General features: G+C 50.9%; 1 protein-coding gene across 43 annotated transcripts in view; it reads left to right on the top strand.

Annotated features, from left to right (window-relative positions):
- The first annotated feature begins 916 nt into the window (after positions 1–916).
- Positions 917–23,522, top strand: part of INPP4A (inositol polyphosphate-4-phosphatase type I A) — a 117,820-nt gene continuing 95,214 nt past the window's right edge. For 27 of the 43 annotated variants that reach the window (XM_081484509.1, XM_081484515.1, XM_081484527.1 and 24 more), the window contains exon 1: positions 917–1,144. The gene's annotated coding sequence lies outside the window, so the exon portion shown is untranslated. Of the gene's footprint in view, positions 1,432–23,522 lie in introns of all 43 variants that reach the window. The other 16 variants (XM_081484528.1, XM_081484507.1, XM_081484512.1 and 13 more) reach the window with 2 other exon arrangements.

The following is a 23,522-nucleotide window of genomic DNA, read 5'->3' as shown; positions in this document are numbered from 1 at the left end:
CTTTTTGTGAGTAAATTTCTTTCCCAAAGAGAAAAAAGTCAGAAAATAAACTTCAAAAATAGTTTTATATTTACTTATTTTTATTCCAGACTGTTGTCCTCGTTTGACTTTTAGTGAGATAGTGAAGCTCAGATCTAAATGTTAGAGGAGTTTTGTTTTATTTTCATTTCTAACGGGTTAACATTTGCTCTTTTTAAAGTAAATTGTACATTGTTGCTTTTATACCTGAGGGATGTGAGGTCCGACTAAGTTGTTCTGGTTAATTTAGTTTTCATTCATGAAGTTTTTTTCTGAGAAAGACGAAGATAAATGTTCATATTCAGTCCATTATTTCCCTTCCTCAAGAGAAATATTAAGTCTTAAAGTCACATTAAAGTGAAATTTCTCTTTTACAACTTCTGACTCTTCTCTATTTCCCTCCCACGGAAAAATAGAACTTTGGGAGAGAGGTGTAAGGAGCTGATATTTCGTAAGAGTCTATAAATGTATATTTAAACAACATGCCAGGACAGTCTGGAAGAGTGTTAGCAGCTTCTGTCTTGTTTTTGCCTATCTGTATCATCACAGTATGATGTTAGTTTTTGCTTATTTCTAGGTTGAACGTTCAGTTTCCTAGGCGTGGCCGAAGGACCCCGGGAAGCGCGCTCCCCGGCCAAGAGCCAGCGCGGTCCCCGGGGTCCTCGGGAATGCGTCAGGGCCTCCAAGCCTCAGTATACGCGAGGGCGAAAACGCCATCGTCCAATTAAAGTGCAGAAGTTCAAGAACTCCTTGCAGGCGATTTCGTCACAGCGGAGAGCGAGTTTTGAAGGAACCCACACGAAACGCCGCGGAGGAGGGCCTGCCGGGCGAGGGCGGGCCTGCAGGGAGCGGGGGGAGCGCGCATGCGCGGCGAGGGGGCGGGGCCGGCGTGGCCCCTGGAGCAGCGGCGGCGGCAGCGGCTCGGAGCGGCAGTGCGGGTTGCGGGTTCGCGGCCGGGGTGGGCGCCGCGGGCCGGGACAGGGGACCGACACCTGGAGCCGGACCGCAGCCCACGACTTCGCGCCCCAGGGGCGGCGCTGCTGCTGCGGGGCTCGGACGCGCGCCCCGGCGAGACTGAGGACGGCGGGGAGGCAGGGCGCGGGCGCCGCGGGCCCGGGCGCGCCAGGTAGGTGGCCGGGCCGGGCCGGGCCGGGAGCAGCGCGGCAGCCGCGAGCCGCCGGAGACTGGGATGCTCCCCGGGCGGAGTAGGGGCGCGGCGCACATCTCGACGCCAGGCGCGCCGGACGCGGACGGCGCCCGCGGTTGTCATGGAAATCGCACAGCCTAGCGGTTCCCGGGCGGTGGCGTCTTTGGAGAACAATCCGACCCCAGCGACCCCCAGCCGGATGACGCCTCGGGCCGCCTGGGGCTGAGGGGAGCCGTGATGCAGAGATGCGGCGCCCCCGAGGCCAGGTAGGTCGCGGCGCCTGCTTGGTGCGTCTCCAGAACTGGATCTAGTGACTCCAGACGCCGAGGCCTCGCGGTGTTTCGAGTGTAAACAGAACCCGGGTTAAAATAAACATGCCCCTCGATGTAGGAAATCTGGTCCCATCCTCCCAAACTCTGACCTTTTCTGCCGGTCCGCAGCCCCCGACATTTCTGACATCTTTGCTTTTGATATTTTCTTTCTTTATGGCTTTGCTAGTCAATGAATTGAGGCCCGAAAGACCCGCAGGGTTTCTGTGACCGGCCGTTGAAAACCCAGTCCTGAATGTGTAGGCCGTAGGAGATTGAAACACTCAAAACGTCAGCGGTAATTGACGTCTTTGTGGGCTAAGGGAGCGGTGATGGGGTCTGATGGGCTCGGCTCTCCCTCCCCTTGTCTCCTGCCCTCTGACATTACATAATCATGTATTCCTCCTGCCCCGAGTTCATCCATAATGACAGGTCATAAAAACAATCCTCTGGGTAAGAAAAAAGTATAGGCAGTTGTAAAGTCCATCTTGTCTTCTTGCTTTGCCACCGAATAGGTTTTGTGTTGGGAGACTGCTTAAGAGTGGAATTTGGTTTCCCACCTGCCTATTTGAGCATCTAAACCGAGGGAGCAGGGGGTGGGGTGGCAGTTTGAATGTTGTGGTGAGATTCTGCCTGATTCATCTCTATTCACGGTGGATGGTATGGACTGTGGGCAGTAGGGGTGGCGATGGAACGAGCTGTCTTGTATGCCAGTCCTGCATCTGCCAGTTGCTAACTCTGTTTTTCAATCGTCTCATCTCGGGAAGGTGAGAACAAAACCTACTGTGGTGAGTTTGTTTTGGAGTCTAGATGCTGTTGGCATTGGTAAGTGCACATAGGCTAGCTATAGGTTGTCCTAGAATGAAGCCTAATTTTTCTTTGAAAACAGGCTTTCTTTATCAGGAATTTTTGCCTTTGGATTTAGGTTAGGACCTTTGTTTGGGAGGGTTCTTTGTGAAAATGCTTATTTCTAGAAGAGTCAATTCACTGGTTTCTTGGAGTAAAGTTAAAATGATGGTGCCCATGTGGGAAGGTCAGTGTAGTAGTGTCAGAGGTTTGGTGTCAGGAGCCGAGGTGCTATCCCAGGGGTGGTATCACATGTGAATGGAGCCCACAAGGCCTTGTTCTCTGTGGTGTCTTATAAACAAGCCTCTGTAGCAACAAGCCAAAGTTAATAGTTATAGGAGAGTTTGCCCTAAAGGCCGGGCTTAAAGAAATAAATGCTGGAAAAATTCATAGAAAGGAAGGATGCATTTCCACTGAGCTCAATGGTAGAATCATTTGTATTAATTCTACTAGCTACTTTATTTCACTTTTTCATTAGGCTTAGGCCATCTCAGAATGTTAATTTGCTCAGGTGCAAGTTCTGCCTCCCACCTAGACTCAAAGCCAAGAGTAGACATGATATCCTATCGTTTTTGGAAACTGGATATTTTGTTGTATTGCTGTTAGACCTTAAGCCATTAGTAATTTAAAAAAAATCAATTTAGGGAAAGGATGAAATCAAATGACTTACATGAGAGGTTGTTGTCAGCTGTAAAGCACTTGAGAGACAGGCTGTATCTGATGGAACTACTGGCGCTTCAGATCCCTTTAGGCAGCTGCCTGCCTGGGAGCATTCTCCTCAGCCAGCAAATCTACAGATGCACCCAAGGAATGGAACTAAAAAGCCCGTGGGACAGACTGAACCTCCCACCCCCAACCCATGGCGTAACATGTCAAGAATTCAGTAACAGTAGAGGCGGAGACATGAGGCCAAGACTATTTTATCCTGGTTTCTTATGAAAAACTCCTGTAGAGATGATGCATTCCAGGAAGGGCCTATAGCATCACCAGCTGCTCACAGTGTCGGAAGTCTTTGGCTTTCACCGAGGATGTGTAGCACACATTTGAAGAGAAGAAGGCTTGGTTGTGTCTTTGCTGCGTCTGTGGAACTTGATTAAGGAGCTAGTCCTAGTCTTGAGAGGTCCTTCAACACAGCTTTTTCCAGTGTCCTGGAGCAGAAGCTTTGTGAGGAGAGCCTATTCTGGGGAGACCAGTATTAACACTGGGGCAGGCCGTCTTCATTTTGTCTCTCTGTACTTTTAAGAAAAATACCACCGTGAACTTAATCTCCAGGAATTTACCTGTGTTTCTGTGCATATGCACACATTGGTCTCTTAAAATCTTTTAATGTATTACTTCAGATTTGCTGAAAAATTGTGAGAATGATCCAGAGTTCCCAAATACCCGTTACCCAGATTCTCCAAAATGTTGACATTTGCTTTATCTTCTCTCATGTTTGTGTGGGATCACTCCTCTCTGAGGGCTTCCCAGGTGGCACTAGTGGTAAAGAATCTGCCTGTAATGCAGGAGACATGGGTTCGATCCCTGGGTCGGGAAGATCCCCTGGAGGAGGGCATGGAAACCCACTCCAGTATTCTTGACTGGAGAATCCCATGGACAGAGGAGCTTGGTGGGCTATAGTCCATGAGGTCACAAAGAGTTGGATACTACTGAAGTGACTTAGCACAATGCACACACTCTTCCCTGAAATGTTTAATGTTAAGTTGCAGACTTGATACACTTTTACTTTATTGTGTGTTTCATAAAAATAAGGACATTTTCTTACAGAACAACAGTATAATGATTAAAAATCAGGAAATTAAATGTCAATGCAGCACTAATCATCTACAGATCTTTTTCAAGATCTTGCCAGTAGCCACTTTAGAGCAAAAGGAAATCCAAGATTATGTGTTATGTTAAACTGTACTGCCTTTTTAGTCTCCTTTAATCTGGAACAGTTCCTGAGTCTGTCTTTGTACTTCCTGACTTTGACAGTTTTGGATAATGTCCCTCAGTTTGGGCTTGCATGCGGTTTCCTCCTGCTTAGATTCACTTTATGCACTTTTGGCCGATGCGGCACAGGGGTGATATTGCAGCCATCTTAGGTGGTGGGAGGCAGATGCTGTTGATGAGTCCCATTCACTAGTCCTAACTTTCATCACCTGATTAAGAGGGTGTCTGCCTATTTTCCTCACCGAAAGTTACCATTTTCCCTTTGTTGTTAACATGTATATCATAGTAAGATTGCTTGCGACTTGTAAATACACTGTTTTAAAATCCATTGATGATTCTTACCCAGATCAGTTATGATAGTTGACAGATGGTGACTTTCTAATTCCGTGTTTCTTTCCATGCTTATTAGTTGGAATTGTACTAAAAGGAAGGTCTTTACTGTCTCCCTCATTTATTCTAATTTACATCTCTGCACTCATGAATACCTGCTTTATGCAACATAGTTACTCTTATTATTCATTTTTAAAAAAATTCTGGCTGTGCTGGCTCTTCATTGTGGCTGATGGGCTTTCTCTGGTTGCATCATGCAGGAGCATCTCTAGTTGTGGTGTGTGGGCTTAGTAGTTGTGGTGTGCAGGCTTAGTTGCCCCCTGGCATGTGGGATCTTAATTCCCTGACCAGGGATTGAACCTGTGTCCCCTGCATTGGAAGGCTTATTCTTAACCAATAGACCACCAGACAAGTCCCCTCTTTCTTTTTCTGCTTAAATTGTCCCAGACTTGGCCTGCAGGAGCCCCTTCCAGCCAGCTCCTAGGTCCTTTTGACATGTCCTCCTCATTGGGAACTTCTTTACTTTCTGGCCCCAAACCACCAGGACTCAGCTTGTACTTCCTAGTCTTGAATTCAACCATTTTCCCTAAGAGTTCAAGTTCCTTTTCGTGGAGAATGGAATTTAAAAGCCCAGATCTGGGTGCTAGGTGTGCTCCTGGCTGCTTCTAGGCCTCCTCAGTGGACGGATGTTCTCACTGTAAATATAAATGGAGACACATTATACAAAATTTTCTCTGATTTGCTTTAATGCTATGTCCTAGAGATGTGTATGTACTGACATAAAAAGTTTGGTCTGTATTCCAGAGTGTGAGTCTACCATAATTTACGTAACTATCCTTTTTGATCAGCATTTAGGTTGTTTCCAGTTTTCTGCTCTAAAAATAGTGGGGAATCTGTGAACCACATCATTGTCAACACAAATGTTTCAGTCTTCTAGATTTCCAGAAGTAGATTTTCTGGGTTCAGTTCAGTCGCTCAGTTGTGTCCAACTCTTTGTGACCCCATGGACTGCAGCACGCCAGGCTTCCCTGTCCATCACCAACTCCCGGAGCTTGCTCAAACTCATGTCCATTGAGTTGGTGATGCCATCCAACCATCTCATCCTCTGTCGTCCCCTTCTCCTCCTGCCTTCAATCTTTCCCAGCATCAGGGTCTTTTCTAAGAAATCAGTTTTTCCCATCAGGTGGCCAAAGTATTGGAGCTTCAGCATCAGTCCTTCCAATGAATATTCAGGACTGATTTCCTTTAGGATGACTGGTTTGATCTCCTTTCAGTCCAAGGGACTCTCCAACACTACAGTTCAAAAGCACCAGTTCTTCAGTGCTCAGCTTTCTTTATGGTTCAGCTCTCACATCCATACGTGACTACTGGAAAGGACCCTGACTATATGGACCTTTGTTGGTAATATCTCTGCTTTTTAATATGCAGTCTAGGTTGGTCATGACTTTTCTTCCAAGGAGCAAGAGTCTTTTAATTTCATGGCTGCAGTCACCATCTGCAGTGATTTTGGAGCCCAAGAAAATAGTCTGTCACTGTTTCCACTGTTTCCCCATCTACTTGTCATGAAGTGATGGGACTGGATGCCATGATTGTTGTTTTTTGAGTGTTGAGTTTTAAGTCAGCTTTTTCACTTTCTTTCACCTTCATCAAGAGGCTCTTTAGTGCCTCTTCGCTTTCTGCCATTAGGGTGATGTCATCTGTGTATCTGAGGTTTTTGATATTTCTCCCTACAATCTTGTTTCCAGCTTGTGCTTCATCCAGCCCGGCATTTTGCATGATGTACTCTGTATATAAATTAAATAAGCAGGGTGACAGCATATAGTCTTGTCGTACTCCTTTCCCAACTTGGAACCAGTCTGTTGTTCCATGTCCAATTCTAGCTGTTGCTTCTTGACCTGCATACAGATTTCTCGGGAGGTAGGTAAGGTGATCTGGTATTCCCATCTCTTTAAGAATTTTCCACAGTTTGTTGTGATCTGCACAGTCAAAGGCTTTGGCGTAGTCAATAAAGCAGAAGGAGATGTTTTTCTGGAATTCTCTTGCTTGGAGAATTTTGAGCATTACTTTACTAGCGTGTGAGATGAGTGCAATTGTGCGGTAGTTTGAGCGTTCTTTGGCATTGCCTTTCTTTGGGATTAGAATGAAAACTGACCTTTTACAGTCCTGTGACCACTGCTGAGTTTTCCAAATTTGCTGACATATTGAGTGCAGCCCTTTCACAGCATCATCTTTTAGGATTTGAAATAGCTCAGCTGGAATTCCATCACCTCCACTAGCTTTGTTTGTAGTGATGCTTCCTAAGGCCCACTTGACTTCACATTCCAGGATGTCTGGCTCTAGGTAAGTGATAACACCATTGTGGTTACCCGGATCATTAAGGTCTTTTTGTTTCTGGGTTAATGCATAATATTAAATGCATAACTTTGCCAAATTGCCCTCCTCGCCCCATCCCATTTCCAAGAGGCTTTATCTCTCTTTTCATCAGAGCACAGATGATGTGTGAAATTGCCTTTTCCCCTTTAATTTGGCCAGCGCTGAACTGAAGAGGACAAATATTGTTAATTTTTGCCAAACTAGTGGATTAAGAATATGTTACTTTTTAAATTACATTTCCCACATTACCAAAAGTATTGAAAACCTTTTCTTTCTAGTTTTTATTTTAGCTGTGAGTTACCTGGTTATATCCTTTGTGGGTTTCCATGGTGGCTCAGACGGTAAAGTATCTGCCTGCAATGCTGGAGACCTGGGTTCTATTGCTTGGTGGGGAAGATACCCTGAAGAAGGGAATGGCAAGCCACTTCAGTATTCTTGTCCGGAGAATTCCATGGACAGAGGAGCCTGGAGGGCTACAGCCCATGGGGTTACAAAGAGTTGGACACGACTGAGCGACGTTTTTTTTCCCATCCTTTGTGGATTGCCTGTTCACATCCTTTGCCCATTTTTCCTTACTAGGTTGTTTATCTTACTGTACTGTGGAATGTACTGTAACTTTGGACCTTATTCGTGGCAGCTTTTGACATCTCCTTTAAGGGCAATGCCTTTTTCATCCTTAAGGGAGAAGGAAACTAACATTTCCTGAGTGCCCCTACATACCAGGCCCTGGGCAAGGTCCTGGGAGAAGGCAGATGGTGTGGTGGGGGAGGCTGAGGTGAGGTGTGGATAAGGCACCACCTGAGGGTGGTTATAAGTGGTTGAACTGGGATTTGAACCGAGGTCTACCTAGATCTAGCACCATTTCCACGAAATTACATAGCTTCCTTCACAGGACTTTGAAATGAATGCCTTTGTGTATCAATGTGGGGATGAACATTAACTACCTGGAGTCCCCAGTAGCAGCGATTTCTGTTTTTGATGTGTCAGTGAGGGATTTTTTGACTCAGTCCTGTTTGGTGAGCATACACATCTCTCAAAACCAACTGTTTTATTCCTGGAACTGTTGTGGACCCTCCAATTGGCTGTGTGACTTTGCGGAAGTAGCGTCATCTTTCTGTGCCTGGTTTTCTCATCTGTAAAACTGGGCTGAAGGCACTGGCAACCTCAGAGGCTTGTTGCGGTGATGAACGAGTTAAGACCCGTCAGGTGTGTCGAATGGCGCCTGACGCCTGCAGAGCTCCCAGGGACTGAACCTTAGGATGAGGTTATATGGTGAGCATGTGTGGGAGCCCACGTGGAACTGGAAATCAGAGCAGCCTCTTCTTGTTGGGTTTAATCTCTTACCCATCCCTTTTGATATAACCTAGGTGAGAAATGGGAGCCCAGGGCTCCTGGGTGCTTGTCTCCTCTCTTTGGACCTTGCCTGTGCCCTGGCATGTGCCTGCCAGGCGGCCCAGTTGGCCCCTCGTGTCTGCCCACAGTCCCTCACCTGGGGCAGCTGAGACGCTGCAGGCCCTTCCACGTGGAGTCTGCTCAGTCAGGGTCACCTGGCGAAGGTGTCAGGAGCAGGCAGAATCTGGCGTGGGAGGGCATGCTATGGGGATAAAGATGAGGTGTCCATTTTCTGGAATGGGGTCAGGAAAACAGACGGGTGTCCTCTGGCCTCCAGGAGGAAGGGAGGGAACCACTGGAGGCTCCCAAGAGATCCGCACCCCCCAGCTCCCTTCCTGAAACCTCGCAGGGCCTTTCGCTCAGACACCTGGTCATTGTCCAGACCCTGAGACCCTGCATCGCCCTACCTGTTCCACTTGCAGGCAGGATTCTGGGGTCTCCCGAAAGCCTTTCTCTTCCCTGTCTGCTGCTCTGCACCTCACCAGTGCCCTTGAGTGGCTGTTACAGTAGCCTCTGGTAAAACTCCCTCACTCTCACATGTGGACCTCCTTTCCTTCCCTGTCCTGGGTTGCTTGCATTTCGGCGGTGCATTCTCTAGCCCTTTAATTAGAGCTTTCAAGAAGGATGACCTTGGTGTGCAGATCCTGGGAGTGTGAAGGAAATGCATGTGGGCGGGTGGGTGTATCTGGAGAGCAGGCCCTCCTAGGAGATGTGGATGCCCAGTTGAGTCTCCCTGGGGTTGTGGATTATGGGCTGTGTCAGTTGGGGTGCTGTCGGCTGCCAGGTAAACAGTAAGGACATTGATTGTCTTAGCTGGAGCCCTCTCTAGCAGCAGTTTCATTGAGGACCTAGTTCCACATCCCAGGGTCAGCTTCCCAGTGGTTATGAGGTGATCCTTAGGGTCCGCAGGACTGTGTGAAGGAGACATGCCAGCCAGTCCCCAGCCCCGGCGCCTGCCCATCCCTGCTCTGGTCTGTAGGAGTGATGAGGATCACACGGCCTCCCCAGACCACGAGGCTGCGGGCTGGCTGACCTAGCCATGCTTCTCTGAGCCTGGTCTCCAGACCAGCAGCCTGAACATCACCTGAGACTTGTCTGACATACAGTCTCAAGCCCCAACCAACCATCCAAATCAGAAACTCCGGGAGGGCCCTGCCGTCTGTTTTTAAACTAGCCCACCAAGTGATTCTCCTGCAAGATCAAGTATGAGAATTGCTGTCTTAGACGAATCAAGGCCATCTCCCGCTCCTCAACTGGAAATGGGGCTGGTGTTTCCAGAATCCATAGAGGAAAGTTCCCATAAAAGGCGGGCAGCAGAGAAGAGTTGGGAGATCAGCCCATAGTGTCAGCCGAGGGGCGTGTGAGGTGTCTAAGGAGCCTTGCCTTCCTTGGCCCCCCTGCCCCAGTGTATGGACCTGGCTGAGTGCCCAGCTCCTGCCCGCAGCCTCTCCAGCCTCTCTGAGCGAGACCCCTGTCCTTCCTACAGGTCGGTGTTGATAACACCAGCCCCAGAGGGCGTGGAGACTGCGGGCCCTGCTGATTCACTTCCCCAAGCAGGTCCTGGAGCAGTTCAGGTGTGTGGGGTTTGCACTCGCTGCTACTTCTCACTCAACTGGGAAGAAACGGAGACCTATTTAGTAGGGGTTTGGGGAATGTCGAAGGAGCTGGCCTGGAGGGACAGTGACCTCAGGGGCCACTCTGAATGGCAGCAGGTCGCTCTTTCTGGCTCTCCCCATGTGATCAGCTTTATCATCCCCTTCAGCAGGCACAGCCCCGCTTCACGTTTGGGTGAGTGAAACAGCCACGTCCACCGTGGGGTTCCAGGCTTCTCCTGGAGCTAGAGAGCTGAAGTACTTCTGGATTTTCTTGACTTTGCAGGGCTTTCAAGGTCCATCCTAATATGTAAAAATGATGTATTAGAGCCATCTGAGGCTAAGTGCCATGCTTTAGTACTAATGGCTGAACAAGGAAGAGCAGCCGAGGAGCAGACGGGCTGGGGGGGGCCAGAACATGTTTGCAGATGGCAGTGGCTGGTGAAGTCAACCTAAGGTTGTGACCAGGATTTAAACGTTTTTTGAAATAGAATACAGAATATCCAAGTAGATTTCCTACAGGGAGGGAAAGCATTTTTTTTTTTTTTTTTTGATAAAACACCTAGTTATTTGCATGTGGTGTGTGAGTGGGTATCGTGATTGCTTCTTCCTGTGTGTGTGTGTTTTTTTTCCAATAAATCCAAGAGTCAAGCACAGAAAGGAGAGGGCTCCTCTGGACGTGTACATACACGGGGTCTTCCTGGGGAGGGGGCCTCGAGGGTCCATGGCTCACCCTGGCTGGAAAGCCACCAATCTGAAACGAGAGGGGCCTTTCAGTGGTGTGGGCTGGGGTCGTGGAGCTGGCCGCCTGAGGACAGCAGGGCAAGGGCCTAAGCTTCCTGGTCTTACTCTGGTTTTTTTGTGGTGTTTGACCCTCCTAATGATGCTGGGGTCATCAGCAGGGCCACGTGGAGACCAGAGTGGGGGGTGTGTGTCAGCTTGTCAGAGGTCCAGGATTTGACTCTGGATGCCTGACCCATCCTTTTAACAGGGCGATCAGCATACAGCGACCTACCGAGGGAGGGAGGGAACGGGGATGGACGTAGAGATAGATGTGGACAGGTATTAGTGTCCGCCTTGTTTTGAGGCCAGCCCCACTTTGCCTGTGACACCCCCTCACCTTTGTGGCTTAACGGTGACCGGACAACACCTGAGTCACCTTGGCTGCCATTGGCAGTGTCATGTGTTATTTCATGCAGGGGCGCATCTGGTTTGTGTCGCAAACCTCTGCAGTCCTGTCTTCGGGGTGTCTGTGTCTGGTTTTTGAGCGGGGCAAGTTGGAATGTGGGAAGAGAAAGTGCTGGACAAGAACCTGAGTCAGCTCTCTCACGTGTCAGATGGGGAAGGCGCCTGGCTAATGGGGAGAGGGTGGAGTGTGGGTTAAATAGTACAGGCAGGAGAGGTCTGTGCACTGCAGCTCTGGGCCAGCACCCGTCCAGGGAAATTACCTTCTCGCAGGAGGCCTGGCATCTCTGCAGTCTTGATAACCCCTTTTCCTACCGTGTCCCTGTTCTAAAACGTGTATTCAAAAGGCTGGAGTGTGTCCCATCTCTGAGTCCTGCTCAGGGCACCTCTGAGGGGAAATGTTGCAGAAGAAGGAGGTTTTGAGAGGCAGGGGACTGCCAGCAAAGGTCAGAGGAGAAGGATGTGGGCAGGAGGAGGAAGCGGGAAGTGGGGGAGGGGTCTGGACTTAGATAGTCAGGTGGTCACGACCCAGCTGTCTTCTGCTGACACTTTTTTTTTTCCTGAAGCACATAGAAACTTGTGATTGTGTGCAGTGGAATGTTAAATATTTTCGCATTTTTTACTGATTGCTTTGACTGTGTTCTGCATAAGCAAATGTTAAACAGTGATCACATTGCATAATTGGGTGATAATCAAATGACCTATAAAATGGAATAATTGACAGAGTCCAGTTAGAATGGGGCTGTGTGCCAGGAAATATCAAAATGCCCTAGACTCTTCCAAACAGTGTCATTGCTCTGGTTTGGAGGAAGGGAGGTGGCAGAGCTGGTTGGCCTTGGGGAAACACCGAGCTGGTCAACGCCCACCTAGGGTGGAGGCGTGATGTGGAAAGTTCAGCTTCTCTGTGCACTGGTGCTGATTAGAATCTCGAAGACAGAGTTTTGGGTGAAGTAGAAAAGGATAGCTTTATTATCTTGCCAGGCAAAGGGGGCCATAATGGGCTAATGCCCCCAGAACCACGTGTCCCCACTTGGGGCCGAAAGTGAGAAGTTTTATCGTAGTTGTTTGAAGAGGGTGTGATCAGTTTGTGGACATTCTTCTAATGGGTTGGTGGTATGGTAAGTAGGTATCAGCATCATCACCCTTCAGGTCCAGCTGGTCTGGGTCTACATGCTTGTGGGCCGCATACCATCATTAATTGTTAATTTTTTCCACCTGGAAGGGAGTTCAGTATTTACAAAACAGCTCCGAGATATTATTGTGTATATCCTTTGATGAGGAACCAGGACCTTGCCACAAAGCTCCTCTTGCCTGTTTCTCCCTGGTCTTGCATCCCCTCTCTTCCCTAATAACTGCTTGAATCTGTGCGTTGGAACTCAGGGAAGGTCATGGAAGTTGAGTGAAGGCTGTTTCTTATAATCCTAGAGATGTGAGACCCAAAGGCCTTGTGCTCAGGAGTCCCACAGGGCCCTGAGCGGGCAGTTGAGTTTTCCCCTCAGTTTGCAGGTGACTTGGTGAAGCTCAGCCTGAGTCTTATTTCCTCCTTCCTTGTGCATATAGTGAAGGTCATTCCCAGCATTTCTGCCCCTTGGCCCCAGTCCTGTGGACTGTGATGGTGCCTGAGGGCAGCATGGGTGAAGTCTTCTTCGTGCTTGATTTGGTTGGCCTTGGGCTCAGATACACATATACATACAGTCTATTTAGGGAAGTGCTCCTTGAGTCTGTGGCCTTGGAAGTCCACCTCCTGCCTTGCGCTCTTTCACTTTTCCACCCCTCTGGAGTGATTCAGCAGCAGCTTTCTAGAATGGAGAAGCTCCGTGTCAGAGATGCGGGAGGACGCCTGGCGTGTTCGTGAAGGTGGAAGCTCCCTGTGCACCATGCAGACCAAACTCCTCCTGGTCTATGTAGAGCATCTAGTACCTTCCCTGGCTCCTCCCCCTGTGCCCTCTCCCCACACCTCAACTCTGAGGCTCTTTGCAGAAAGCCCCTCAGTACAACTGCAGTCTGTGTTGAAGCCCAGATCCTTGTCATTCTCTTTGGAGACCACTCTGCTGCTAAGTCGCTTCAGTCGTATCCTACTCTGTGCGACCCCATAGATGGCAGCCCACCAGGCTCCGCCGTCCCTGGGATTCTCCAGGCAAGAACACTGGAGTGGGTTGCCATTTCCTTCTCCAGTGCATGAAAGGCAAAAGTGAAAGTGAAGTTGCTCAGTCGTGTCTGACTCTTAGCGACCCCATGGACTGCAGCCCACCAGGCTCCTCTGTCCATGGGATTTTCCAGGCAAGAGTACTGGAGTGGGGTGCCATTGCCTTCTCTGGGAGACCACTCTGCTCCCTAATAGTTTCTTTTTCTCTGATAATTAGTGGACAGTTAACTGTCTCATGAATCTCTGGATTCTCTCTGGCGACGTGACATCCTTCCCTGACTTCTCCGACCTCCTTTTACTCTCTTTTTGGGCTGTTGTATTTCTTAGTAGACATTCTTGACCTTTAACTCAAAGGGTACATGGATTTAAAGTTACCAGTCAGAGCACAGGCTGATTGAACTGATTGAAAAGAAAGAGCTTCAGGTGGATACAACTGTACGAGGACTGTCCCTTCTAGAGGAGTCCTCCTAGCTCAGGGCTGCCACCGCTGGTGAAAGCTGTCACATTCTTCATTTGTGTGTCTTTCTGAAACCCTGCAGAGCCCACGGGGACAGGAATCCATCTTACTTGCGAGCACTAATAGTCTTGGAAATAGTTGGTGTTCTGCTAGGACACGTGTTTTGTGTTTGTCATTATAGGTGCCTTTGGACTGGATGGTATTTTGAATAACCCCAGCAGAAGGAGGAAGATCTTTGCATTTTGAGTCAACTTGATTGTTTAATCATTTTTTCTTTAGTCAAATATCTTTACTGAACTAGGTATTCACCTTGTTGGTCAAAGACAGAAGAAAAGCCAGCAGATGGGTTGGGAAGCAGTGAGGGGCCTTCCGCAGGGTTCGTTCGCTGGCTCAGAGAGAAAGGATGCTCCATGATAGCAGTGCTGCCATCTTGGTTAAGGAGACCCAGGTTTTAGAATTAACTTCCATCAGTTTCTAACATGGGACCACATAGGCCTTTGACACTGGGGACTTGGCGACTGGGCTGTGACCCCGAGTGCACCCCAGCCTGAGGCTCTCGGGGCTCAGGCCACGCTGTCTGCTGTGCAGGCTCATCCTCTCACAGCAGCCGGCACAGCCTCAGCCCCCTTCCGTGGCAAAGAGGGCTCTAAACTGTAGTCGATATGGTTCATTTCAAACAGAATTAGATGAGCTGTGATCAAATTCCTGGGATGTAATCGCTGTATCATTCCTTGGAACTGGGCATGATAGGATCTGACCACCGTTACAGACTCATAGGTTGGCTGTATCGTAAACTGTTAGTTGTACCAGTGTTTGCCACGGCAACTAGCAGCCCATGGCTTAGACTGAGAACCTAATTTAATGGATGAACTATAATGAATAAAAACAAGGGCTATTTTTACCTCACAACCTAGATTTGTCTGTGCTGAATATGCAAGCCACGCTATTAAATGTTTGGGGCAGTAAACAGGAATTTGGTATATTAAAGCTTTTTAAGCTTGCTACTCGAGCAGGCCTAGAAACAGAGTTTGTTAGCTTTTTTAGGATTATAAGTGTTGATTATGTTGGGAAGAAACTGTTCTATGAAATAATTCTAACAAAATGAATCTTCTTCTGCTTATAAGTTCTTGTGAGAATGTACTCACCCTAGCCTAGAGGCCAGGGTAGATTTGAGAATGCTTTGTTTAAAGTTCTCTTTCTGGGAAAATGGAACTGTTAATCAACTTAAATCTGAAATAGTATGCTTCCTTATCCCCAGCTCTCAGCACTCCAGGATGGTGACATTGTCCACCATTGGATTTAAGTGGGAAATGGTAAAATTGTTAAGATTAACGTCTGTGTGTAACGGCAGATCCGAAGGGAGAGAGGCTTCGTCAGAGGAGGTGTTATTTCTCTCCTTGTACTGGTATTTGGAGGTGGGCAGTCAGATCGTGTGCCCTACTGTCCCCGGGCCCAGCCCTCTTGTCCAGGACGGCAGCTAGAGGTGCACCCAGCTTTTGGGCCTTCAAGGCTGCAGGAAGCTGAACTTCCTAAGAACTCCTCGCCAAGATCTGTCCTTGTGTTTTGTTGGCAAGAGCTGAACACTTGGCCACACTCAGGGAGGCAGGCAGCCCCATGCCAACTGAAGTTCAGGGTCCTGGGCCTGTTACTAAGGAGGAAGGGAAGAATGGACATTGGAGGCAACTCGCTGTGTCTTTTCTGCAAGTTGTTATCTGCTTTGAAAGATAAGTTAAACAAAGACTGCTGGGACACGCTGAGTGCTGAGTATTGCAGGGTGAATGGAAAGTGTGGCCTGGCCCAGAGGGAAGTGGTTCTGATGTCCAGGTTTCAGCTCCCACTCTTAAAGGGGCAGGCACTGTCATAGAGTGGGCAGCGGGGGAGGGGAAGTTGGAGAGACCTGGAGTCCTTGACAGCACTGCTGCCTATGGGAGGTGGTGGCTGGCACAGCTTGTGAGGCCCCTGGCCTGGGCAGCCTTGCCAGGGACGTAGCGGGCACTTGGGAACATCTGAGTTCAAGATGGCGACACCGCTGGCCCAGAGATACCCAGGTGTGAAGGGAGCCTCCATGGGGCTCGGGATAGGGTCCTCAGTCAGGGTCACCTGCGTGCAGGCAGGGCTGTGTCCTTTGGGATGACGCTTACGTGGGACAAGATGGACGGTGCAGGGAAAGGAGTCCACTGACCTGTGGACCTGGCTCAGCGTTTCACCCCTGAGGCTGGGGGACTAGGCAGTCTGATTGCCTGGCGTGGGTCTCCTGTGCACCCCTGCCCCTCAAGTTGAGAGAGGGGAGGTGGTCTGGTCACTTTAGTGTTGAGCAGGCACCTCTCGTTAGGAGGAAAGGAGCGAGTGCTGGGTGGTGAAGAGGAGAAGCACCGTCAGGGTATGATTGTCTACCGTAGGAACCCTGAGGGGCTGCATGGGGGTGCTGGGAGGCTGGATGCCCTGCCCTGCTCCACTCTCCCTTCTTGATATGTAGCTCCTTAAGAGTCTGGAGGAATTGCTAAGAGGTTCACTTCTGCTTTACTGCATTGTGTGGGGATGTTGTGTTCCGCGTGGCATTCACCAGTGTGACGATTGTTCTCAGGGGACATGCCCAGTGACCATAATGGATCTGGGGTGTCCTGAGACATTAGTGCTCTTCAGGGCAGGGCCAATAGCTCAGCTTTCTTTGTATCCCCAGAAGCGTCCTGCAGTGCCTGGCACACAATCAGTGTATAATTGATGTTTGTTGAATGAATGAAAGGAAAAAGTCACTACCTCATTGTCAGAAGTGAAAGGAAAGCCTCAGGCTGTTGTGGGAAGACAGCCCATTTCCAGGAGGTGAGGAGGTCACGTTGGGGTTCAGTCTAACTTAGGAAAGGGAGATGTGAGCAGAGCCCGTGGTCGCCCCAGTAAGTCCTCAAGGTGAAGCCAAGCCCCTCAGCCTGTCTGTCCCCCTGCACCTGATGTGTCCCGGGCGCCTGGCTCCCTCACCCACTGACGAACCTGGGGCTGCTTCTGCACCTCTGGGAGGAAGGAGCCACGCCTCAGGGCTTGGTTAACCTGGATGTTTTCTTCTAAATTTAATGAACCTGAAAGAGGAATTCTGTTTCCTTGTGTGCAGGCTTGTGCGTCGACTCATAGGGACTAGAAGATTCAGAGAAGCTGGGAGGGTGGGGCGCCCAGGACAGGGGCCTCCTCCTCTCCTGGGCCTCGGGGGCATCACAGGGCTTCATGAAGCGATGAGTTAGATGTCCAGGCTGTGGGTGGTGGCTCAAGCTGCGGGGTTCAGAGAGAAGTGTGGGCAGGGTGGGGGTAATACACCAGGAAGGAGGCTCAGGGAGGTGAGGCCAACCCAAGATTTGGGACTGCGTTCATCCCACACTGGAGTTTCTTCAGACTTTAAAATGCTGTTTTGCTTGTATCTTACTGATTGATTGGTTGGTTGAATCGTTGTTATTTTAAATGATGAAAGCATAGTCTTCTAAATGGTCTGAGGAGGCCCTTTCTTAGATTGCAGCCGTTGTTACGACCACCCCTGTGTGCTAACCACTTTTGTGGGCCAAAGCTGGCGTCCTGGTCTCCGCTCAGGGCTGGGCCAGCACGCGTGGGCACCTCGGCTCCCTGAGCCCTGCGTGGCCTGATGCTTGATGGCCAAAGTGCCCAGCCACAGGCAGGGTGTTTTCAGAGCCTGCGGTGGTGGCACTGAAGCCAAGTCCCTGAAATGATGGAGATGAAACCAGCCCTGGAGAAGAATGTGATAAACCGCCTGTGAAAACAGGGCCATGAGAAAGAGAAAGCACTGGGGTGTGAACCCAGAGATATGTGTTCCTAGAAGTGGATCAGTTGTCTCAGAGTCCTCTCTCTGTGGTGGAACAGCTGAGTGGCCGCTTTAGCCTTCTGAGGTTTCCGCACCAGGGGCCCAGAGCCGCCAGGAAACATGGTTGAGCCTGTTGGCCAGAGGCTGGGGAGGGGTTTGGCTTGTGTCTGCTAAGACATCCTGTGAGATCCTGGGGCTCTGGGGCCCAAAGCATTCATGTCCCTGTGCCGTGCACTGTCATGACATGGTCGGGGGGAAGGACATGCCAAAGGCGCCCAGTTGGAGGAAGGGAAGCGAAGGCCCAGCGAGAGGGGGTGGGTGTGTTGCCAGGGACAGGCACGGCCCTCCACTCCCTCATCTGCCAGGTGATGCTGCCCCAGAGTAGAACTCCTTCAAGTCCCCCATCTTTGTTCCACTGTCACTGGAACAGTCGCTCAGTGGTGTCTGACTCTTTGTGACCCCATGGACTGCAGCACGCCAGGCTTCCCTGTCGTTCACTATCTCCTGGAATTTGCTCTTGCTCAAACTCATGTCCATTGAGTCAATGATGCCATCCAACCATCTCATCCTCTTATCACTCCCTTTTCCTTTTGCCTTTGATCTTTCCCAGCATCAGAGTCTTTTCCAGTGAGTCGGCACTTTGCATCAGGTGGCCAAATTATTGGCGCTTCAGCATCAGGCCTTCTAGTGAATATTCAGGGTTGATTTCCTTTAGGGTTGACTTATTTGATCTCCTTGCTGTCCAGGGGACTCTCAAAGAGTCTTCTCTAGCACCACAGTTTAAAAATATCAATTCTTCACCTCTCAGCCTTCTTTATGGTCCAAACTCACTTGGTGGGAGTCTTCAAAACCTCCCTGTTCTTGGCTTGACCTGTCAAATTTGATGACAACTTTTCATGTTATGTTTCACAGCAGGTATTCACTTCGGTGGTTCATGAATGATAAGGTGTGTGTGGTGGGGTATATGGTAAAGTCAGCCTCCTACCCTCTCTCCAGCCACCCAGACCCCTTCCTGGAGACACTAGCGCCACAGGCTTCTCGTGTCCTCTTCCCCCGAGGTTCCGTGTACGAGTCAGCAGGCTGGATATGTCTGTGTGTAGACATGGTCACAGTTACCCTTGTCTTGCACCGCTGCTGTCATGCCCTTGCCCGCTGGCCCTCTCCTCCTCCCGACTGGACCCTGGTGCTCTCCGCTCACGGGGACATAGCTTCTCTTTGTTTGGCCCAGCTGCATGGGGTCCCCCTGCCAGGCTGTACTGTGGATTCTTTAAGCAGAGCTCCCTTGATGATGGGGGGCTTTTGCCAGCCCGTGCTTGGCACGCGTGTTAAGTGCGCTGCCCTGCCTCGAAGCATGGATGGAGTATCCTGGCTGGAGGGAGACCAGGGGCTTAGATGATGTTTGGACGCTCCTCCCCATTTCCTGCAGTTCTCACCTGGCCTGTAACTTTTCCTTGGTCAGATATTATTATCTGTAAGATAAGCTTCTTTAAAATACTGCCCTCCAGTTACATACAGCGGAGAAGGCAATGGCACCCCACTCCAGTACTCTTGCCTGGAAAAACCCATGGACGGAGGAGCCTGGTAGGCTACAGTCCATGGGGTCACTAAGAGTCAGACACGACTGAGCGACTTCACTTTCACTTTTCCCTTTCATGCACTGGAGAAGGAAATGGCAACCCACTCCAGTATTCTTGCCTGGAGAATCCCAGGGATGGCGGAGCCTGGTGGGCTGCCTTCTATGGGGTCGCACAGAGTCAGACACGACTAAAGCGACTTAGCAGCAGCAGCAGCAGCAGTTACATACAGACCTTTCAGACTAACCCATAGCGTCCTGAATGAGGCTTGTCAAGGCCACCTGGACCCAGCTTCTAGAACAGTGGTTCTGAAGGGCTCTTTTCTGCCTGGCTCACCACAGGGCCGAACACCAGGAGCTTCAGAAGGGTCTGGAGGATCTCTTCTGATAGCCGGGACCACACTGTGCCTGGGGAAGTGAGCCGATTTCCAGCTGTAATGTTGTCTGACTGAGGCTGGCCCTGGTTGGGCCCTCCCAGGGTATCAGCTGTGTGTCTGGGAGGGAAGGGAACGACCCGGACACGGGCACTGTACACATGGGTGTTTTGGAGTCATGTTGAATGGTTGTCGTCAGCTTCTCAGTCTGCGAGCCGGCCCTGGTGGTTTGTCACTGTAGTGGTTATGTGGTGACATTGCTGAGCAGCGGTGTACAGGCAGGGACCTCTGCAAGGCCCCCCTTCAGTCCCAGGAGGTGGGGTGGTGGAGGCTACTGGCACCTGCGTGCCTGCTCACGTTCCCTCCTGTATGAAGTGGCCCGGGGATGCTCCAAGGAGAAAGACGTGGGGATAACCCCCCTCAGAGTTGTCCCAGGAGTGTGCCTGGGAGCCTGCATATGCGCCCCCACAGGATCTCAGGATCAGGCCAAGCTACAAGGCCTCCCCTGGGAGTGAGGGCGTGCAGGTGTTAGACTCAAGCACCCAGGGGCTCCCCAGGCCAAGGAGCGCTGAGGGGCCCCTCCTGCCAGCTCAGTCCCAAGGCCGCTGTCCCCTTTCTGGCCTGGTGGTGGCTGGTTGGGAGCCCAGCCCTTGTACCTGTAGAGGAGGTCAGAGAAGAGGGGTGCAGAGAAGACAGCTGGGAGGGCTGTGCTCAGGAAGCCAGTGGGGTTCCTCTTTCTGTTCATTTTTTCTTTAGAACACTCTTGAGGTTTGGAGGCTCTGCCCTGACCCCGCGGTGGCGGGCTGCTCGGCCTGTGAGAGGGATGGTCTTCATGTCCCTCGCAGGCTGGAGTCAAGGTGGGGGACTCTTGAAAGGGGGCGGGGCGGGCAGAAACACCCCGGGATCTGGTCTCGTCCTCGCAGAGCCCGGAGAGCGGCCGCCAACGCCGGAGGAAGTAGGAGGATTGCACATCGTGCATTTCGAAACTGGGACCCAACCCACCCACCCCCCCCAGAAAGAAAACTGAGAGCGGGCCGGCCACGGAGCCAGGGCTGCAGAGATGGAAAGCAGGGGAGAGGGGGCTAGGTGTTAACCACTGCATCCTCTGCAGGCCCCGCTGGCCCTGCTTCCAGGTTCGCAGGGCAGGGGTTGCAGGCCCCACACCAGGGACCCGCCTCCGGCCACTTCTTTGGCAGCTTCAGGGCTCATGGCTGAGGGAAGTGCTTCTGCTGCATTTGTTGAAGGTAAGGGGCCTGATCATCGCTCATGGTTCCGGTGGTCAGGGGTCCTCCTCTGTGAGGTCAGCAGAGGTATCCTGTGAAACAGCTGAGGTAAGGCACTGAGTGTAAGGCAGACGTCTGTGGCAAAATTTTATATTTATGAAGGATTGATGCTTTTGAACTGTGGTGTTGGAAAAGACTCGTGAGAGTCCCTTGGACTGCAAGGAGATCCAACCAGTCCATCCTAAAGGAGATCAGTCCTGGGTGTTCATTGGAAGGACTGGTGCTGAAGCTGAAACTCCAATACTTTGGCCACCTGATGCGAAGAGCTGACTCATTGGAAAAGACCCTGATGCTGGGAAGGATTGGGGGCAGGAGGAGAAGGGGACGACAGAGGATGAGATGGCTGGATGGCATCACCGACTCGATGGACATGAGTTTGGGTAAACTCCGGGAGATGGTGATGGACAGGGAGGCCTGGCGTGCTGCAATTCATGGGGTCGCAGAGTCGGACACGACTAAGCAACTGAACTGAACTGAGGATGAGCTAAGAATTTGGGCACCCTTGGAAACTCCCTTTGAAACAGAATCAAGAGAGCCAGTATATGTGAAAGAGGTTTTTCAATATTGGCAGGATAGTGGCAGCATGAGGCAGTGTGCACAGCTCACAGAACTGGCTGGTGGTCTAGGGCGGTGGCAGGAACTCCTTCACTGATGGAGGTTCTTGAATTCCTGCCGTGTGCCTGGCAGTGTCTTGGCGGCTTCACTCATATTTCTCATGTCATCTCCTACGTCAGTGTCCTAGGGTTGCTGTCACAAATTCCTACCGACTTGGTGGCTTAAAACAACAGAACTTTATTCTCTCACAGCTCCAGAGGTTAGGAGTCCAAATTAGCGTCACAGGGTCAAGACCACGGTGTCAGCAGGGCTGTGGTAGCTCAGAGAAGGATACAGTTCTTGCCTTGTCCAGAGTAGCTGCTGGCTACCCTTGGCTTGTGGCCCCCCCCAACCCCCCGTCTAGGGCCAGGCTCTGTGACTTGGCCTTCCTCTGCTGTGTCACGTGGCTCTCTTCTGAAATCTCCCTTCGTGTCTTCCTTCTCAGGACATTTACACTGGGTTTAGGGCCCACCACATAATCCAGGATGGCTTCCTCCTGCAGGATCCTCAGCTTAAGCGTGCCTGCAGAGTCCGTGCCGTGTAAATAGCACTCACAGACTGCAGGGACTAGAACGGGGACATCTTTGGGGGGTGGGCGGGGGGAGGATTATTTGACCTCCCACATCCCACAGCAACCTGCTGAGGCCGGGACTGCCCAAGACAGCAGATGGAATGAGGAAGCCCAGGCATGGCCAGGCTGAGGCTGTTGGGCGGCTATGGTTCTTCCTTCTCCTGAACCTGTGAAGCTGCAGGAGGGCCCTTCAGACACTGAGATGCACTCAGTGTTTAGATAAGTCCTGTACTCTTCCTGTGCTGTTACATTGGTTTGGAAAAGAAGGAGCTTTGGATCGGGGCCTGTGCTGCACCTCGCTGGGGGCACATGTGTTGATGACTGGATTCACTGTTTCGCTGTGGCCCTGGCAGCCTCATTCTCCTCATCTGTACGTTGAAGACAGAACAGCCCATGGGTTAGATGATGTCTTCTGGGTGAAATGGCCCAGCAAGGGTCAGTGTGTGGGTTTCTCATTCAGGGTGAGTTCCTGGTCCCCACAAGGAGAAGTCACATGAGCAAAGTCAGGAGACATGAAGGATAGAGTGTGTTAATACCCAGAAGAAACTGCTCTGAGAAGTGTGCAAATAATTGACTCATTGATATGATACACGTTTATCGAATGCCTGCCTGCGCCAGAAGTTGGGTTGGGGAAGGGAAAGAAGGGCAGACAGCACATAGCACTCCTGCTGTGGAGGAGGGGAGCCAGAGGACAGACATGTGAACGGTCATTTCCAAGTTGTGGACTGAAATGAAGAGGAGTAGGAATGCATCTCACACGTACTTATTTATATTTTCATAAGGAATGTGATGAAAATTCATGATGGTCTGCGTTCCTGAATCTGTTCGATATCTTCAGCTCATCTTCCATTTCTCCCCCCAGTTGGTGGCTGGTCATGGGTCCAGAGCCCCTCAGTTATTCATTGTAGGTCCCTGAAGCCCCCTCAGTGGCTGGGCCTGGGTCCCTGCAGTTGCTGGCTCTCAGGTTCCTGGTTTTAATAACTGACTAGGCCCAGTTCTGTTCTTCCCCAGGGAACAGGTCTGCTTCCTACCCCCTGTTTATGCTGAGCCCCCGCTCCCTTGAGCCTGTGGTTTCTCCTCCTGGTGTAGACCTGGCCTCTCCAGCCCTTGAGTGGACGGCTGCTTGGTCTCGGGGCTTCCTCTGATTCCCTGGCTCCAGGCCCAGGCAAGCCCCTGCCCTCCTCCTCGCTGGGTCCACGCCTCTCCCACGAGTCCTGCTCCCCCAGCTCTGCAGGAAGGGACCTTGTGTTGCTAGGTCTCTTACGCTGACCTTACTGAGCACTCCTTGTGTGCCAGGGCCTGTTGGCTCAGGAGGGCTGACGCACGCCACCCCCGTCACGGGTTCCATGAGCCGCCCGTGCTCCTGGGGCCTGGCCGAGTGCCGGCTGCTGTGCTCTGCCTCCGTGTGCACGGCTGCCTTTCACACACCCTGAATCACGTTGGGCAGGTGACAGAATCGGGGTGCAGAGAAGTGAGGCCACCCGGTGGTCAGTGGCAGAGCAGGATCCACAGGCGCTCTCCATACAGCCCCTCACTTACAAAGCTGCATGCGGTGGGCCAGTCCCAGGCACGGACCAGCCACCAGACTCACAGGGTCGTGAG

Source organism: Giraffa tippelskirchi, chromosome 4, assembly GCF_054371585.1.
Source record: "Giraffa tippelskirchi isolate mGirTip1 chromosome 4, T2T-mGirTip1v1.2.pri, whole genome shotgun sequence".
In the NCBI taxonomy this organism is placed as follows: Eukaryota; Metazoa; Chordata; class Mammalia; order Artiodactyla; family Giraffidae; genus Giraffa; species Giraffa tippelskirchi.
Note: the sequence above shows the minus strand (reverse complement) of the source record. Positions and strands in the feature narration are given on the sequence as shown.